The sequence below is a fragment of the Lynx canadensis genome, chromosome C2 (assembly GCF_007474595.2).
Source record: "Lynx canadensis isolate LIC74 chromosome C2, mLynCan4.pri.v2, whole genome shotgun sequence".
NCBI classification, from domain to species: domain Eukaryota; kingdom Metazoa; phylum Chordata; class Mammalia; order Carnivora; family Felidae; genus Lynx; species Lynx canadensis.
Window position 1 is genome coordinate 108,647,311 of NC_044311.2, and position 20,682 is coordinate 108,667,992.

The window sequence follows — 20,682 nt, forward strand, 5'->3', positions numbered from 1 at the left end:
TTTTAGGTGAACATGTATCTACCGTTGTTTCTGTGGCGACTAAATTTGGAAATGCAGAAAAAGCAACTAAAAAGCCAGAGCTGCTTTGGCTTACCTGCAAAGTTTGGGGACTGTTACTGTACATAGCCAACATAATGGCAATGTTCTCTGGTGTGAGTTCTGGGTACCCCTCATGAGTTTAGATTTCTGCTCATTTTTATAGAGTGCTAATCCTGTATGTTTTCCCTGTATAGCCTCACCTTCCATTGATCTCCACGAAATTCATTCCTGGACTAGAGAAGAGGCTAATAATAGGAAATATTCCTGTGATTATTATGGTCTAAATACTGTGTTCTTTTGCTGTCCTATTATAATTATTCCTATAATAACTCTATGAAGTAAAGGCATTTTTCACTCACCCCTTTTACAATTAAGTAAATTGAGATAGAGAAAGAATAAGTTATCCTGCTCAGATTATCCAATTGTTAAAATTCAGGGCGGAAATTGAAACCCAAAGTCTTTGGGATGTCAGAGTCCTGGATTTTAGCCTGTTTTTCTCCCTTATCTAATAGATTCTAAATATCTATTTTAATGACTAAAAATGTCTTCAAAGGTGAAAGAATTAGGTTTGGTTTTTTAGATTCTGCAGTTAATTTGGGGGTATTCAAAAAACATAAATTAGTAGACTGGGTCAAATAAAATCCATTGATGTCCTAAAGATAACTCTATGTGAAACCTTTTGAAAATATAATTTAAAACTATGGTAGACTTCCAAAAATATATTAGAAACAAATAGAATATAACCTCCTGAGGTCATCTGAAAATCAAACTACTTCAGATTTGTCACACACAGGTGTCTTTTACAAAGAGGGTATTCACCTCCAAAAGTCAAACTACCATATAAATAAAAAAAAAATACTTAAATTCAGGTTTCGTTTTTTTTTATTTCTAAGATTGTACCTGACTATATTTACTGTCACAAATTAAACTTGAGATATTACAATGGTAATAAAAATGTCACGTAGGATTTGCTTATATACTTTTAAATGATATTAAAAGTGAGTTGTAAACTGGACTGCATAAAAGAAAAATGTGTATGGCTATTGATCTTCTTTAAATGAGAAGGTTTCACCATTGCTGTGGTAGGGAGGCTTGCCACAGGAATGTAGACAGCTCGTTAATGTCCAAACTTAAAGATAAAGTGCCCTATTTTTAGACAATTAGAGGGTTGAAATAGTGTTTTCTCATCTTAGAATTCTACACAATAGCATTGCAGAAGACCATTTCAAATGATTAAGTAAATCTGTGACCTTGAAATGTGGGTAAAACACACGAGAAAGAGAGGAATAGGGCTGAATATGTATCTGAGGAATTGACACAACATGGTGACATATAAGAGACCACAGGGCCTAAAACTATGCTTTCCTCAACTGTCAGAGAGGAAAAATAAAATGAATTAATCTCCCTTACACCTACAGGGACATAACCCAATATGTCTTGATCAATCTCAAAGGCCACATAAGTATGATAGTGGATATACAACAAAGCTCCCCAAATTAATTTTACCCCGATGGTGGTGAAAATAATGTTTTTATGTGATCATTTACTCCTACTTTTTTTTTTATCATTTCTTTGTATGTAAGTCATCACGATGTTTAGATATCATTCTAGAATATGCAACAGAAAAATGTTTGTACAAAAATATGTATGTCTACCTTTAAAAGAAGAGGTAAAATGTGTGTTCCCAGAAAGTAGAAGGAATCCCAAACTGTTCTCATGTGAATAACACCAGGTTATTGCCCACAGGGCCTGAATGTTGTCAGTGGTCTCAGATCTAATATCTTCCATGATAGAGAGGAACAAAGTTTTTGCACCAGACTACTATTCCTTCTTGAGATACCATGCTGTTAATGTAAATTTTACATTTTTAAAATCAGGAATTTCAATATCTGCACTTAGATTTTTTTTTAATATTCCCTAGTCATTAAGTGGCTATTAATTTAGCTTAAATTTCAAATGGTATAAAAACACATACTGCAGTGCCTGATTTTAATGCTGTACCTTAGAACAAATTTTGCCATTATACAGGTCAGTTCTGAAGCTGGTTCCTTTTGTGAAATACACTCTCATGGTAACTCCATATTTTATATTTATGTTTGAATTACATGTTCCTATTTTAATCATTTGGATTACAAACATTATCACAACAAATGTGTTTAGTAATATTTATATTTATCATGTTGCTATACATTCTCCCTAATCATCAGCAGAGAAGAGAAACTCACTGTTCCTGGTCTCAGGCCCCCTGAATCATTTGGAGTTCTGGAAATTCTCCCTCTGGCTCCATATTTAGGATCAAAAGAGAACAGGGGCGCCTGGGTGGCGCAGTCGGTTAAGCGTCCGACTTCAGCCAGGTCACGATCTCGCGGTCCGGGAGTTCGAGCCCCGCGTCGGGCTCTGGGCTGATGGCTCAGAGCCTGGAGCCTGTTTCCGATTCTGTGTCTCCCTCTCTCTCTGCCCCTCCCCCGTTCATGCTCTGTCTCTCTCTGTCCCAAAAATAAATAAATGTTGAAAAAAAAAAAAAAAAAAAAAAAAAAAAGAACATATTCTCCCCTCCTTGACACTCTTTAGTTCCCATTCTCCATTCTTTCTAGTCCCAGAAAAGATTCCTGTCTCATCCTCCCCAGAAGTACACCACCTACATGTGAGGCAACAGTACTGGTTTCAACATAAATTTATTTCAATTACTAAGAAAAACTTCAGTTTACACTCACATTAGCATTCATACCTCCAGGACACCTGCACTAGTTGACCAGTATCACATACATTGACCTCATTTTCCAATTCTTAGAGTCTGTCTCCTCTCAGAATCCCATGTCATACAAACGTGATTTAGAAAAGCCCACTATCTAGGCCTTTTTCCGTTGTATCCATAAGCATGACTCAGGAGAAATCATATCATCTCTTTGAGCCACATTTTCCCTCTACAAAACATTTATTACAGGACATATTATGAAGCTATGTGAACATTCAGTGGTTAGCTGACCATAGGTGACAGATCATTGCTCAATATATTTGATATTATGACTTAACCTTTTGAATTTATTTGTGGAATAGAGATATTTAAAGGGGATATAAAGATAAACAACACATGACATAAAAACAGCATTCCTACCCAGTTGAATATGAAAGTAACCTTTAGTCTTTTATTAAGCAGATAAACCAGGAAATGTTTTGATGAGAGAAAATGAAATGAAAATTAACCAACATTTTCCAATGACAAATGTTAGCCTAATAATAGGAAAGAATGTTTTTCTACCAATGTTATGAATCCTCTAGTAAGAAATTCAGAAAAAATCTCTCTACCTGATGCCCTCATTTAGTAGCTGACTTATTGAATCAGAAAAATTCAAGTCATGCTAGAGAAGTGATTCTCAGATCCTGTGTATAGATTTGTTACAACACTTGGGAAGTTACCTTATAAAAGAGATTTCTGATTAATTTACAGGCCTAAGGAAACAACACCACTGTAAGTATCAACAATTTATAATTTGATAAATATTTCCCATGCTCTGCCAAAGATTGTGATAAAAAGCCAGACTCAGGATTACTGTTCTAGAAGATATTAATCTATTGCCTTCATCTTTAAAGAATCAGTCCTGTTACATAGCCTATAAAGTAGCACATATAAGAGACAAATAAAAATTTTGATCTGAAATTTCAATGAAGGTAAATAAATCCAGATCAAAAATCTGAAAGAATATTTCAAAAAATTATGTCTCTTACCTGTGTAATTGAAGTTCAGTAAGAGAGTAGAACTTAAAAATTCTCATCAAACAAACAGACAGAAACTCAAGACAAATATGTGAGAGGTAATAGATGTGTTAATTCAAAGGGGGGAATTCTTTCACAATGTATATGTACATCAAATCCTGATGTTGTACACCTTAAATATCTTTTTAAAATTATTTTTAATTTTATTTAAACCCAAGTTAGTTAACATATAGTGTAATAAAACTATCTATTTTTACCTTCATATGCATTAATATTTTCTTTATATAACTTAGGTACTCTAATTTTGGGTGCATATTTATAACAGTTATATCATTTTTTAAAAAAAATATCAAGTTAGTTAACATATAGTATAGTATTGGTTTCAGGAGAATTTAGTGACTCATTACTCATATAGAACACCCATTTCTCAGCCCAACAAATGGCCTCCTTAATGCCCATCACCCATTTAGCTCATCCCCCTACCCACCTCCCTCCATCAATCCTCAGTTCTCTTTATTTAAGAGTCTCTTATGGTTTGCCTCTGTCTTCTTTTTCCTTCCCTTCCCCTACATTCATCTATTTTGTTACTTAAATCCCACATACGAGTGAAATCCTATGGTAGCTGTCTTACTCTAATTTTGCTTAGCATAATACACTTTAGTTGCATCCATATTGTTGCAAATGCCAAGACTTAATTCTTTTTGATTGCTGAGTAATATTCCATTATATATATATATATATATATATATATATATATATATATGTATATATACATACATGCATATCACAGCTTCTTTATCCATTCAAAAGTCGATGGACATTTGGGCTCTTTCCATGACTTAGCTATTGTTGATAGTGCTGCTATAAACATTGGGGTGTATGTGCCCCTTCAAATCAGCATTTTTGTATCCTTTGGAAAATACCTAGTAGAGCAATTGCTGGGTTGTAGGGTAGTTCCATTTTTAATTTTTTGAGGAACCTCCGTACTGTTTTCCAGAGCAGCAGCACCAGTTTGTGTTTGATTGGGGATGATTTAGAAGCAGTTGTGCCTAAAGTTCCCACTTCCCTTTTGTTAATTTTTGTATCTCAACCCATTATTACATGGGAAAATGTTTGAGGACTGACAATCTTTTTGAGAGTCCAGTTACCTGGAGCAATCAGAGAGATTCTACCCAGGACAAAACTTTGTTACCTTCAAGCCAAAGTTTCAGGACTAAAACAGGGGGCCCCAAAATTAACTGGCACCTCTGGGAAGTAGTGCAAACACATCCCATTTGTGAGTGGAAGCCTCCCTTCCTGTAGGCTCTCACTGGCTTAAGATATACTGTGGATGTCTGGCCTGGACCAGGAGTAAAAGCAGAGCCACCACTAGGATTCTTGCTCAGGAAGTTGTACAGAGATGTGGCATTCTAGACTCCATAGCATCTGCTCAGGGAACACACTTGGAAGATTCTGTATTCCAAGAATGAACTTGTGAGCAGATCCTTTAACTTGTGTGTCAGCCCATGCATGGTGGTGGGACTGAAGCCTAGAATGGCTCCTACCTCTGTCAGCCCAGCTCCCTCTTCCACCCAGCTCAGCACACACTTATGATCTTGTCATTTCACTGAGGTTTTGAAATGATTTTTATTACACCCTAGCTTCTGGAGAATATTAAGTTTGTTTCAAGCCTCCCTTCTGGTCTACCTATTTCATGACCTGTCCCTGTCCTGGTCCTGGGGCTGCCTGCAAGTGGAGGACGGAACAATGATCTCCCCACCTTTGTGAAGACTGGCTTTTCACACTGTACAGAGCTGGCAGTAGCCTGGGGGTGGGGGGTGGGGGTGGTCATGGGTCAGTCTTCATCTGAGTTACTGGGGCCGAGGTACTGGCAGACAGCATCATAGTGAAGCTCCACCAGCTGATTCTCTCTCCACAGTTGCACCAGAGCCCGGCTCTGTTCTCTGTCCCAGTCCAGCAGGCGTCCCACTCTTCCAGCCTGTGGCCCCAGCACCGGTTGCCTTGGACTTTGGAGACCAGGGTCTCCAGCATGTCTTCCCTCAAGCCTTCCAGGACTAGGCCTTCATCTGTTAGACACACACAGGTATCTGGGCTGAGGACATCTTCAATCGTCATCTTGGTGTTGTAATACCAGCCACAATACAACCTTGTGCAGCTTGTCCACAAAGGAGGTTTTATGCAACTGGCTGAGATCCAAGGAGTTCTTGTCAAACTATTGCTAGGAGACAGGCGCAGCCAGTATTCACTAACAGTTACCATTCGGCTCCCCATGGCCAGGTGAACCATGGCCCAAACACTGTCAGGATCGAGGCCTTCTACCTTTCCATAGAGGCCTTAGTGAGGGCCAGAAAGAACTACCACAGCTCCCTGGGGCACCAGTCCTTGAGGCTGGTCTTCCTTATCCTTCTCTTGCTCCTCATCTGGGCTTCGGGTGGAGGCCGGTGGGGGGCCAGGGCCCCGACTTCAGTCAGGTTCGCACCCAGGCCTAACCCCTTCGGCCTTGGTGGGTTAACATGGGGCTTCAACACTTGATTGAAGGTGCGGCCAACGCCCTCGCCAGGTTTCCAGCCCATACCTCATAACACAGCCAGCCCATAGGCTTCTACAGGGACTGCCTCCTAGTCAGCTTCCTCCAGCACTGTCTCAGCCCAGGGTTTGCTATCTGCCACCTCCTGGTTGGGGATGCATTCTTGCTGGATCATGGGGTTAGCAAGCATGGGGTCGACACCTGATTTTTCTCTCTCCTCCAGGGACTTCTTGGAGTTCTCAGTGAGCTCCTTCACAGCCTGGGACAGCACCATATCCACCAAGGCCTCAGTATTTGTGGATGACCCAGAGACTGGGTCGGTAGCTGCCTGCGATGGCCATTCTGGATCAAAAGGATGACGAGTTCCTTGGGGGGTTCTGAGGGTTTCATTCTCAGAAGCTTGCTCCCTTCCAGGGTCTTTAAGAAATCCTTCTCGAGGATTCTGGGAAGATGGCGGCGTAGGAGGACGCTGGGCTCACCGCGCGTCCTGCTGATCACTTAGATTCCACCTACACCTGCCTAAATAACCCAGAAAACCGCCAGAGGATTAGCAGAACAGAGTCACCGGACCCAAGTGCAGACGAGAGGCCCACGGAAGAGGGTAGGAAGGGCGGCGAGGCGGTGCGCGCTCCACGGACTGGCGGGAGGGAGCCGGGGCGGAGGGGCGGCTCGCCGGCCAAGCAGAGCCCCCGAGTCCGGCTTGCAAAAGCGAGGGGCCTGACGACTGTGTTCAGACAGCAGCGCGACTTAGCGTCTGGGAGGTCATAAGTTAACAGCTCTGCTCGGAAAGCGGGAAGGCTGGAGGACAAAGGGAGGGTGAGGCTGCGGAGCCCCCGGAGCGACAGAGCTCAGTTTGGCCGGGGAACAAAGGCGCTAGCCAGCGCCATCTCCCCCGCCCATCCCCCAGCCAAAATCCCAAAGGGAACCGGCTCCGGCCAGGGGAAATTGCTCGCTCCGCGCGAACACCCAACTCTGTGCTTCTGCGGAGCCAAACCTCCGCAGCGGATTTGACTCCCTCCGGCTGCCACAGGGCCCCTCCTGAAGTGGATCACCTAAGGAGAAGCGAGCTAAGCCTGCCCCCCCTCCCGCCGTGCACCTTGCCTTCCCACCCCAGCTAATACGCCAGATCCCCAGCATCACAAGCCTGGCAGGGTGCAAGTAGCCCAGACGGGCCACGCCACCCCACAGTGAATCCCGCCCCTAGGAGAGGGGAAGAGAAGGCACACACCAGTCTGACTGTGCCCCAGCGGTGGGCTGGGGGCAGACATCAGGTCGGACTGCGGCCCCGCCCACCAACTCCAGTTATACACCACAGCACAGGGGAAGTGCCCTGCAGGCCTCACCACACCAGGGACTATCCAAAATGACCAAGCGGAAGAATTCCCCTCAGAAGAATCTCCAGGAAATAACAACAGCTAATGAGCTGATCAAAAAGGATTTAAATAATATAACAGAAAGTGAATTTAGAATAATAGTCATAAAATAATCGCTGGGCTGGAAAACAGCATACAGGACAGCAGAGAACTCTTGCTACAGACATCAGGGGACTAAGGAACAGTCATGAGGAGCTGAAAAAACGCTTTAAAGGAAATGGAAAACAAAATGCAAACCACCACGGCTCGGATGGAAGAGGCAGAGGAGAGAATAGGTGACTAGAAGATAAAGTTATGGAAAAAGAGGAAGCTGAGAAAAAGAGAGATAAAAAAATCCAGGAGTATGAGGGAAAAATTAGAGAACTAAGTGATACACTAAAAAGAAATAATATACGCATAATTGGTATCCCAGAGGAGGAAGAGAGAGGGAAAGGTGCTGAAGGGGTACTTGAAGAAATAATAGCTGAGAACTTCCCTGAACTGGGGAAGGAAAAAGGCATTGAAATCCAAGAGGCACAGAGAACTCCCTTCAGACGTAACTTGAATCGATCTTCTGCACGACATATCATAGTGAAACTGGCAAAATACAAGGATAAAGAGAAAATTCTGAAAGCAGCAAGGGGTAAAACGTGCCCTCACATATAAAGGGAGACCTATAAGACTCGTGACTGATCTCTCTTTGAAACTTGGCAGGCCAGAAAGAATTGGCACGAGATTTTCAGGGTGCTAGATAGCAAAAATATGCAGCCCGAGAATCCTTTATCCAGCAAGTCTGTCATTTAGAATAGAAGGAGAGATAAAGGTCTTCCCAAACAAACAAAAACTGAAGGAATTTGTCACCACTAAACCAGCCTACAAGAGATCCTAAGGGGGACCCTGTGAGACAAAGTACCAGAGACATCACTACAAGCATAAAACATACAGACATCACAATGACTCTAAAACCCGTATCTTTCTATAATAACACTGAATGTAAACGGATTAAATGCGCCAACCAAAAGACATAGGGTATCAGAATGGATAAAAAAACAAGACCCATCTATTTGCTGTCTACAAGAGACTCATTTTAGACCTGAGGACACCTTTAGATTCAGAGTGAGGGGATGGAGAACTATTTATCATGCTACTGGAAGCCAGAAGAAAGCTGGAGTAGCCATACTTATATCAGACAAACTAGACTTTAAATTAAAGGCTGTAACAAGAGAGAAGAAGGACATTATATAATAGTTACAGGGTCTATCCATCAGGAAGAGCTAACAATTATAAATGTCTATGCGCCGAATACCGGAGCCCCCAAATATATAAAACAATTACTCATAACAGAAGCAACCTTATTGATAAGAATGTGATAATTGCAGGGGACTTTAACACCCCCTTACAGAATGGGATAGATCATCTAGACACACAGTCAATAAAGAAACAAGGGCCCTGAATGAGACACTGGATCAGATGGACTTGACAGATATATTTAGAACTCTGCATCCCAAAGCACAGAATATACTTTCTTCTCGAGTGCACATGGAACATTCTCCAGATAGATCATATACTGGGTCACAAAACAGCCCTTCATAAGTTTACAAGAATTGAAATTATACCATGCATACTTTCAGACCACAATGCTATGAAGCTTGAAATCAACCACAGGAAAAAGTCTGGAAAACCTCCAAAGCATGGAGGTTAAGAACACCCTACTAACGAATGAGTGGGTCAACCAGGCAATTAGAGAAGAAATCAAAAAATATATGGAAACAAACGAAAATGAAAATACAACAATCCAAACGCTTTGGGACGCAGCGAAGGCAGTCCTGAGAGGAAAATACATTGCAATCCAGGCCTATCTCAAGAAAACAAGAAAAATCCCAAATACAAAATCTAACAGCACACCTAAAGGAAATAGAAGCAGAACAGCAAAGGCAGCCTAAACCCAGCAGAAGAAGAGAAATAATAAAGATCAGAGCAGAAATAAACAATATAGAATCTAAAAAAACTGTAGAGCAGATCAACGAAACCAAGAGTTGGTTTTTTGAAAAAATAAACAAAATTGACAAACCTCTAGCCAGGCTTCTCAAAAAGAAAAGGGAGATGACCCAAATAGATAAAATCATGAATGAAAATGGAATTATTACAACCAATCCCTCAGAGATACAAACAATTATCAGGGAATACTATGAAAAATTATATGCCAACAAATTGGACAACCTGGAAGAAATGGACACATTCTAACACCCACACTCTTCCAAAACTCAATCAGGAGGAAATAGAAAGCTTGAACAGACCCATAACCAGCGAAGAAATTGAATCGGTTATCAAAAATCTCCCAACAAATAAGAGTCCAGGACCAGATGGCTTCCCAGGGGAGTTCTACCAGACGTTTAAAGCAGAGATAATACCTATCCTTCTCAAGCTATTCCAAGAAATAGAAAGGGAAGGAAAACTTCCAGACTCATTCTATGAAGCCAGTATTACTTTGATTCCTAAACCAGACAGAGACCCAGTAAAAAAAGAGAACTACAGGCAATATCCCTGATGAATATGGATGCAAAAATTCTCAATAAGATACTAGCAAATCGAGTTCAACAGCATATAAAAGAATTATTCACCATGATCAAGTGGGATTCATTCCTGGGATGCAGGGCTGGTTCAACATTCGCAAATCAATCACGTGATACATCACATTAACAAAAAAAAAAGAGAAGAACATATGATCCTGTCAATCGATGCAGAAAAGGCCTTTGACAAAATCCAGCACCCTTTCTTAATAAAAACCCTTGAGAAAGTCGGGATAGAAGGAACATACTTAAAGATCATAAAAGCCATTTATGAAAAGCCCACAGCTAACATCATCCTCAACGGGGAAAAACTGAGAGCTTTTTCCCTGAGATCAGGAACACGACAGGGATGCCCACTCTCACCGCTGTTGTTTAACATAGTGCTGGAAGGTCTAGCATCAGCAATCAGACAACAAAAGGAAATCAAAGGCATCAAAATTGGCAAAGATGAAGTCAAGCTTTCGCTTTTGCAGATGACATGATATTATACATGGAAAATCCGATAGACTCCACCAAAAGTCTGCTAGAACTGATACATGAATTCAGCAAAGTTGCAGGATACAAATCAATGTCCAGAAATCAGTTGCATTCTTATACACTAACAATGAAGCAACAGAAAGACAAATAAAGAAACTGATCCCATTCACAATTGCACCAAGAAGCATAAAATACCTAGGAATAAATCTAACCAAAGATGTAAAGGATCTGTATGCTGAAAACTATAGAAAGCTTATGAAGGCAATTGAAGAAGATTTAAAGAAATGGAAAGACATTCCCTGCTCATGGATTGGAAAATAAATATTGTCAAAATGTCAATACTACCCAAAGCTATCTACACATTCAATGCAATCCCAATCAAAATTGCACCAGCATTCTTCTCGAAACTAGAACAAGCAATCCTAAAATTCATATGGAACCACAAAAGGCCCCGAATAGCCAAAGGAATTTGAAGAAGAAGACCAAAGCAGGAGGCATCACAATCCCAGACTTCAGCCTCTACTACAAAGCTGTCATCATCAAGACAGCATGGTATTGGCACAAAAACAGACACACAGACCAATGGAATAGAATAGAAACCCCAGAACTAGACCCACAAACATATGGCCAACTCATCTTTGACAAAGCAGGAAAGAACATCCAATGGAAAAAAGACAGCCTCTTTAACAAATGGTGCTGGGAGAACTGGACAGCAACATGCAGAAGGTTGAAACTAGACCACTTTCTCACACCATTTACAAAAATAAACTCAAAATGGATAAAGGACCTAAATGTGAGACAGGAAACCATCAGAACCTTAGAGGAGAAAGCAGGAAAAGACCTCTCTGACCTCAGCCGTAGCAATCTCTTACTCGACACATCCCCAAAGGCAAGGGAATTAAAAGCAAAAGTGAATTACTGGGACCTTATGAGATAAAAAGCTTCTGCACAGCAAAGGAAACAACCAACAAAACTAAAAGGCAACCAACGGAATGGGAAAAGATATTTGCAAATGACATATCGGACAAAGGGCTAGTATCTAAATCTATAAAGAGCTCACCAAACTCCACACCCGAAAAAACAAATAACCCAGTGAAGAAATGGGCAGAAAACATGAATAGACACTTCTCTAAAGAAGACATCCAGATGGCCACAGGCACATGAAAAGATGTTCAGCGTCGCTCCTTATCAGGGAAATACAAATCAAAACCACACTCAGGTATCACCTCACGCCAGTCAGAGTGGCCAAAATGAACAAATCAGGAGACTATAGATGCTGGGAGGATGTGGAGAAACGGGAACCCTCTTGCACTGTTGTGGGAATGCAAATTGGTGCAGCCGCTCTGGAAAGCAGTGTGGAGGTTCCTCAGAAAATTAAAAATAGACCTACCCTATGACCCAGCAATAGCACTGCTAGGAATTTATCCAAGGGATACAGGAGTACTGATGCATAGGGCACTTGTACCCCAATGTTCATAGCAGGCACTCTCACAATAGCCAAATTATGGAAAGAGCCTAAATGTCCATCAACTGATGAATGGATAAAGAAATTGTGGTTTATATACACAAGGGAATACTACGTGGCAATGAGAAAAAATGAAATATGGCCTTTTGTAGCAACGTGGATGGAACTGGAGAGTGTGATGCTAAGTGAATAAGCCATACAGAGAAAGACAGATACCATATGGTTTCACTCTTATGTGGATCCTGAGAAACTTAACAGGAACCCATGGGGGAGGGGAAGGAAAAAAAAAAAAAAAAAAAAAAAGGACGTTAGAGTGGGAGAGAGCCAAAGCATAAGAGACTGTTAAAAACTGAGAACAAACTGAGGGTTGATGGGGGGTGGGGGGGGGGGGGGGGGTGGGTGATGGGTATTGAGGAGGGCACCTTTTGGGGATGAGCATTGGGTGTTGTATGGAAACCAATTTGTAAATAAACTTCATATAAAAAAAAAAAAAAAAAAAAAAAAAAAAAAAAAGAAATCCTTCTCCTCCAGAGCCGCACCTGAGTCATCTGTATCCGCTAGCGGTCTCTGCTCCGTTGTGCGACTAAAGCTGAATTTAATTGAGGCAGCAGAGGCTCCTGTGGGCCACAAAGTACCCTCTTCAGCCTCCGCCATCTCACCCCTCCTTCCGGGGCGACTCTTACACCTTAAGTATCTTAACATTTTACTTAATTATATTTCGATATAGCTGCAAAAAAATATGGCTCTTATGATGCAATGTTATTTTCACTAAGGTTCTTTCCAAGTTGACTTAATGCATGCTTGACAGAATTAAGGATATGTAATTCTTCCTTATTCTGTTTTAGGAAATGAAGAAAATAGGTTTTCAAACTAATCTCATTTGCAAAAATATACCATTAACTACCTTTACAATTCTATTGAACTAGGCCTACTTTTTCTTTTCATTTTTAACTTCAGACAAATATAATTTTTAAAATATTTTTATATGTTGTTCCTCGCTAATTTTTTTTTAAAAGGATTTACTGTCAGGTAAATCATGTAGATCAAAGGGCACAAGTTTTCAGTTATAAGAGGAATAAGTTCTGAGAATCTAATGTGCAGCATGGTGACTATTGCTAATATAGTATTGTATACTTGAACCAAACTTATTTTAAGCATTAAACTGTTTAAGAAATTATGAGATTTTCTTATCTGCTTTTTGAGTCAGGTTTTCAAATATTCTTGAATAAGCAGTTGTTGTAACTGGCTTTCTTATTATACATAGCTCATGCCATGATGTCAAGTTTTTATTCTCAGTGTGATAATTGTCTCCATAACATTACAATGATATAAATGAGAGTTACAGCTGCAAATTCAGAGATACACATGCTATTAATGATATATGCTCTAAGAATCTTATATTGGGTTGAACTACCATTGAAAACTAAAAATTATATTCAGTATACTGTTTTATATATGAATAACACTATCAAAAAATTGCTTTCACCTGTTTTATCATGCAATTGGTCTGTTTCACAGAAATAATAGCAGCTATCATTTTATTTTTATACATATTTTATCTCAGAATTTAATCTCAGAATAGAAATATGTCCCATATAGAGGTCCTCCTAAAAATTATCTCCAGTATCAATTTAATTGATATGAACAACTATTAGGCAGATGTTAAAACTCTCTCACAGGAAAGACCCAGCACTGGTAAAGTAAAAAAAACACAAAACAACAATAAAAAAACAAAACAAACAAACAAAAAAAAAACCTTATCCTAAGTTCCAATGCAAATAAAGTAAATGGAGAGAATCTGATTGAGGCCCAACCTAAGTTACTTCAACAGCAACGCTATTTGGATTACACTGTGTTCTTCTCCTGATATAAAAATAAATCAGATAGGAATCCTATGCTCAATTCTGTTTTGCTAAATTGTTATTTCTGCTTTTCCCTAGGCTGTGTCATCTACTGCTCATGATTCAGATTTATCTGGGCATGTGTTTCAAATTGATGGTATTAACCTAAGAGAAATCTGTTTATGTGGGGTGTATCGGACACACACACAGGATAATCCACCCTGTCCATCACAAGAAGTCTCAGTGCCCAGGTGTGAAATAAAGGCACAAAGAAAGCCAGTTGTTTAATGGGAAGTGTGGTAAGTTATTCAAATCCATTTTCACCCCTACTCCCTGGGCTCATATTCAAGTGGAAGGGAAAAGAAAGTTGTTAGCAAAAATGAAACAGATGCTTACTATGAGGTATAGGCAATGCTACTATATGATCCTTAACTTAGCATGTATAAAGAAGCAGGAGCCCTTGTTTGCCACAGTGAAATAAATGCTTGTTTATTTTTTAACTAGAGACAGTACAAGCAGGGAAGGGACAGAGAGAGAGAGACACACACACAGAGGATCCGAAGCAGGCTATGCACTAACAGCAAGAGCCAAATATGGGGCCAAACTCACAAACTGTGAGATCATGACCTGAGCTGAAGTCAGAAACTTAACTAAGCCACCCAGGTGCCCCTGCCACAGTGAAATAAACAGCAAGAGAGAGCTCAGCCATGACAAGAGTTCTACTCAGTTATCTGCTGTAACAGGACCAATTTGCAGCAGCTCTTGCCATGCCTAAGGGACCAGTGGTGACGACAAATCAGAGAAAAGGGACCTACAGTTAGAAAAGCACTTCCAAAAAAAGGGAGCTCAAAGGGCCCTAGGAACCGGATATAATAAGAAATACATGCGAATCTTCTCTGAGAACTTCCGTAAATATTTATTATGATGAGCACAGGGAATGCATTGTTAGTACACTTATTAATAAACTGTCCCCATTTGTATCTATAATCCAATATGGTCCGTAACATTGAGCCTCACTTGTAGCTATTTAATGTTACATGGCCCATTCCATATTAACAGGCTTTTTGACTCCTCATATGAACTCTAAGAGACATGTATGAGGTCAACTTTAAATTCCCTGAAAAAACTCCCCATACCACCACTCAATGAGTGGTAGAACTAATATTATAACCAAAGATTTGGTCCCTTCAAAATCTGTATTGTTTCTTCTCCACTACTGCTTATAATCTAACTAGCTAAATTAAGAGCAACTATTGCCCTTTTGGGAAACATCCTTGGAATTTGTGTCAGGATGTTCTCTTATCTAACTTTTAGATATTTGTGTAAAAATTACTTAATATAAGCAAGGCTGTTCTCACCTTTTTCTGTTCAATATTGTTTTCTAGTGTGACAATAAAAAGAAAAATATATTAAAGTCAAAATGATTAGAGGGGTGCCTGGGTGGCTCAGTCAGTTAAGCATCTAGCTCGGTTTCAGCTCAGGTCACGATCTCAAGATTTGTGAGTTCAAGCCCTGTATCAGGCTCCATGCTGCTGACAGTGCAGAATCACCTCCTCCTTCTCCCCCTCCCCTGTTCACATGCTCACATCTCGCTCCTCTCTCTCAAAATAAACAAACTTTAAAAACACGGCAAAATGATTAGAAAGGAGAAAATAAATTGGTCATTATTTTCAAATGATAGAAATATCTACATAGCATAGGTTTTGAAATTACATAAAACGAGTTAAGCAGTGCTAATAAAGATCAATATACAAAGTTCAATTGCACTTGCATGTGTACCAGCAAAGATTAAAATTCTTTAAAAACATTTGATACTAGGGGCGCCTGGGTGGCGCAGTCGGTTAAGCGTCCGACTTCAGCCAGGTCACGATCTTGCGGTCCGTGAGTTCGAGCCCGCGTCGGGCTCTGGGCTGATGGCTGGAGCCTGTTTCTGATTCTGTGTCTCCCTCTCTCTCTGCCCCTCCCCCGTTCATGCTCTGTCGCTCTCTGTCCCAAAAATAAATAAATGTTGAAAAAAAAAAGAATTTAAAAAAAAAACATTTGATACTATTTTTTAAAAATTAAAAAAAAAGGAGGGGTTGCCTGGGTGGCTCAGTCAGTTAAGCATCCAACTTTGGGTCAGGTCATGATCTCACAGCTGGTGGGTTCCAGCCCTGTGTTGGGTTCTGTGCTGACAGCTCAGAGCCGGAAGCCTGTTTCGGATTCCATGTTTCCCTGTCTCTCTCTGTCCTCTCCTGCTCATGCTCTCTCCACAACCCCCTCTCTGTTAAAAATAAACATTAAAAATTTAAAAAATAAAACCATTTTATATGATTTTAAAATAAGAAAAATCCATAACATAATGCCAAAAAAAAAGGGTATGTAACATCTACACCCAGAAAATCATATAACATTATTGCAAATCAAAAAAGAAGAGCTAAATTACTAGAGACCTATCTATGGGCTTGAGTGAGAAGACTTCATAACATATTAAGGTGTCATTTCTTCCCAAATGGATGTATGTATTCATTGGAACTTCAGTTAGAATCTTAATGGGATTCTAATAATATTTGAACGTTTGCTCTAAAGTGTATATGGAAGAACAAAGTAGGCTTCCTGAAGAATAGGGGATTTACTTGCTTTACTATATGGGAAGATGATTATAAATAAGATGTATGGTGTAGGTATCGAGTAGACTCATTGATGAACAGAATAGAACAGGCTAGGTATTGGAATCATACATATGTTAGAGCTTGGGGTAGCTCACAAATATATGATGGCAAATCAGGAAAAAAAGTGCCAAAAGAAAATACTTTTCATGTGAAAAAAAAAAAAAGCTGGATTCTTACCCTTCCACCATAAAATAAAAAAGAATTGAAGATGAGGAAGATAATCAACTCCACATAGGTTTTAAGAATTATTAATCTAGCTTGAAATTTTTAACATATAACTGCCTTTCTAATCCGAGTTTAAGAAAGGATTTCCTAAACAAGACACCATAAAAATACTTGAGAAATTAACTTCTATAAAGATCAAGAAGTTCTCTTCATCAATGGATACCTTTAATGAGGTCAAAAACTAAGCTACACACTTGAATTATTTGCAATATGTATTACTGACAAAATAGTTTTCAGAATATTGACTTTTAAGCCAGTAAGAAAAAACAATCCATTAGATAGGAAAAGTAATGAGAAAATACATGGACAGTAAATATAAGAAGTGATTATCAAAATAAGTAATCACAAAATATAAATCAATACTAAAATGACATATCATTTAATACCCTTAAATCTGCCAAAATTAAGCAGTTGGACAATTTGAAATATATGGTATAGATCAATGCAGCAATAGAATCCCTTACACATTGCTAGGGCAATTTCAACTTTGTTCAAAACACACTTAAACTTTACAAGATAATGCCAAATTGGTTAACATTCACATGTAGATAGATTATTTAATGGCCTCAAATTCCTCCCTTTCCTGTGTACACTTCCTTTTATCATTGACTTTGCTGCCTCTTTTATTAAGAGCCGGGGGGCGCCTGGGTGGCGCAGTCGGTTAAGCGTCCAACTTCAGCCAGGTCACAATCTCGCAGTTCGCGAGTTCGAGCCCCGCGTCGGGCTCTGGGCTGATGGCTCGGAGCCTGGAGCCTGTTTCCGATTCTGTGTCTCCCTCTCTCTCTGCCCCTCCCCCGTTCATGCTCTGTCTCTCTCTGTCCCAAAAATAAAAAAAAAAAAAAAAAAAAAAAAAAAAAAAAAAAAAAAACGTTGAGAAAAAGAGCCGAATGAATATAAATATCGGAAAAAAAACAATAGCATAGTTGGATTTTATAGGACCCTGAATAGCCAAAGCAATTTTGAAAAAGAAAACAAGGCTGGAAGCATCACAATTCAAGCTATATTACAAAGCTATGGTCATCAAGATAGTATGGTACTGGCACAAAAACACGCTGATGAATGGAACAGAATAGAATATCCAGATACGGACCCACAACTATATGGTCAACTCATCTTTGACAAAGAAGGAAAAAAATGACCAATGGAAAAAAGTCTCTTCAACAAATGGTGTTAAGAAATGGACAGGAGACATGAATGAACATTTTCCAAGAAGACAAATAGCTAACAGACACATGAAAAGATGCACAATATCACTCATCATCAAGGAAATACAATCCAAAACTACAGTGAGATAACATCTCACACCTGTGAGAATGGCTAAAATCAACAAAACATTCAGTGGTTGAAGTTAACCATTACTTGTCTCTGTAAAAAATAAATGTACTCATTATGTGATTGTTTCAGTGACAGTTTTATTTAGGTAATTGAGTGGACTTTTTCATATATTGTGCTGTAATCTACTCAAAGTTAAAGTTACATTAACAACTTTCCCTTTTGATTCAATTTAGCAAGTCACATTCAAATCTTTAACATTTATTTATATGCTATCTTATACTAACCTTGCTCTTCTTTTCTGAAAGCAAATGTTTGAATTTAGTCAGCTTCCCCAAACCTTCAGAAGGATTTTTAGCTTATGTTAACTTCTTTATATTTATTCCAAAGAAGCAAATTAGTACGTTAAATTTAAATGAGAAATGAATTTTAAAACATATTTAAAGATCATGGGGTGGTTCTACTTGTAACTTTTTTGAGGCACAATGGAATATTATTCCACCATTAAAAAAATGAAACCTTGCCATTTGCAATGACACAGGTGGAGCTATAGTGTATTATGATAAGCAAAATAAGTCAAAGAAAGACAAATGCCACATGATTTCAGGAATATGTGGAATTTGGGAAACAAACTAAGCAAGCAAAGGTAAAGATAGAGAGGGAGGCAAACCAAGACACAAACTATAGAGAATAAACTGATGGCTAATAGAGGAGAAGTGGAAGGGAGAATGGATAAAATAGGTGATAGGGATTAAGGAGTGTACTTGTTGTGATGAGCATCTGGTGGTGTACAGAAGTGTTGAATCACTCTATTGTACACTTGAAACTTATATTACATTGTATGTTAACGATCTGGAATTTAAATAAAAACTTAAGGGAGAAAGAAAAAGGTGTTTAGAAATACAAAAAAAGTGCATCTAAAGATTGTGCTAGTTAGTAAAACATATTAAATAATTATGATTCATTGAGTATACCACTCCAATTAGGTCTGACCACTACATAAAAATTTAAAATTGGTTTCAGTATTAGAGATTGTAGAAGATACCATAAAAAAATAAATTTAAAACAAATAAGATATTTCTTTTTACTCCTTTAAGGAGTTCCCAATTCAACTAAAATACCTTCAGCAAGTTGAATTCAGTTGCTACCTCTTGTGACCACTGGAATTGACACAACGCCTTACAGGTAATAAGCCCTCAACAAGGAGATTGTATTGACTTGATGAACATCTGCAATACAAGACGTGCAACTCAAATACAAGATTTCTAGTCTATTGATTAAATATTAAAATTAATCCATTTTACAAAGTTTATTAAGCACCTTCTAAATACATAACATTGAGGCAAGATATAATCTAGATTTCAATGAAAGCTATCATAATATTTGTACCTTAAAGAAGTTTATAACTATTCTGAGAAAAAAACAAAACAAACAAACAAAACCCAAAACACGATAAACCAAAAGAGAAACTACCCCTTGGACGGAATACAAGTTCGGCAAGCTTAATATCTGTTTGTTAATCATGACTAGGCTACCAGTACTGTAAGGGAAACGGAAGACAGAGGAGGAAGATACTTAACTTATATAAGGACAGAGTACCAGTAAAGTTAACATTTGACTTAAAGTCCCCTGTCAATCTTCAGAAGTCACACACCAGGGTCTAAAATAAGGATCACATACCAGGGAAATGGACAAACATCTAGCGTCATAAAGAAGAGGAGCTCAGAATTCTCTACATAAAGCAAACTTTCCTAAAGGGAACACGTTCAGTAGGTAAAATTAGGAAAACCAAAAAAAATCAACAAATCCACTCTTCAAAAGCATGCCAGCCCAGTAGGAGTCTGAACTGGGACTGAGTAGAAGGAAAAAAAGAAAGTAGAAAAGAAAAAAGTATTCCCTAACCATAAGTTCATAATCATACACACTTGTGTCATAAAAACATACCAGGTGTTGCCTGAAAAGTATGAGGACAACGATGCAATCTTGGGGCACCAGGATGGCTAAGTCAGTGGAGAATATGACTCTTGATCTTGGGGTTGTAAGTTCAAGCCCCACATTGGGTGTAGCGATAACTAAAAACTAAAATCTTAAAAACAAAAAAGTAACCTAATGCAGCTCCATATTGGCTTTCCCATAGGAGTTTGGAAAAAGCAAATATAAATGTCCTTTGGAGGAAAACATTTTAAATAAAGACACCAACTTCTTCCTATTTATGAAATTCCAGAAAGCAGCCCCCATTCAAAATAATGAGACCCGTCAAGGATCACATAATCATGTAAACCCAACAGAAAAGTCAAACTGAAGAATAAGATTCCCAAACAGCACATGATGGAATCATTGAATCAGTTTATAAAATAAAAATATTGAGATGTACACAAAGAGAGGCATTGAAGTTATAAACAAAATTCAACTAAATATACCTGAAAATGTTGAAATATAGGACAAATTAAACTTGAGAAATGGAAAATAGACTACTTATATTAAATCTGAGTACTCTTATTATTAAAATAAAAAGTTTACTACTAATATTTAAATTTAGATTTTAGGAA

At 38.8% G+C, this 20,682-nt stretch overlaps 1 pseudogene; it reads right to left on the reverse strand.

Moving 5' to 3' along the window:
- Positions 1-5,581: 5,581 nt before the first annotated feature.
- LOC115524212 lies at positions 5,582-12,798 on the reverse strand (annotated as a pseudogene).
- Between the last annotated feature and the right edge of the window lie 7,884 nt (positions 12,799-20,682).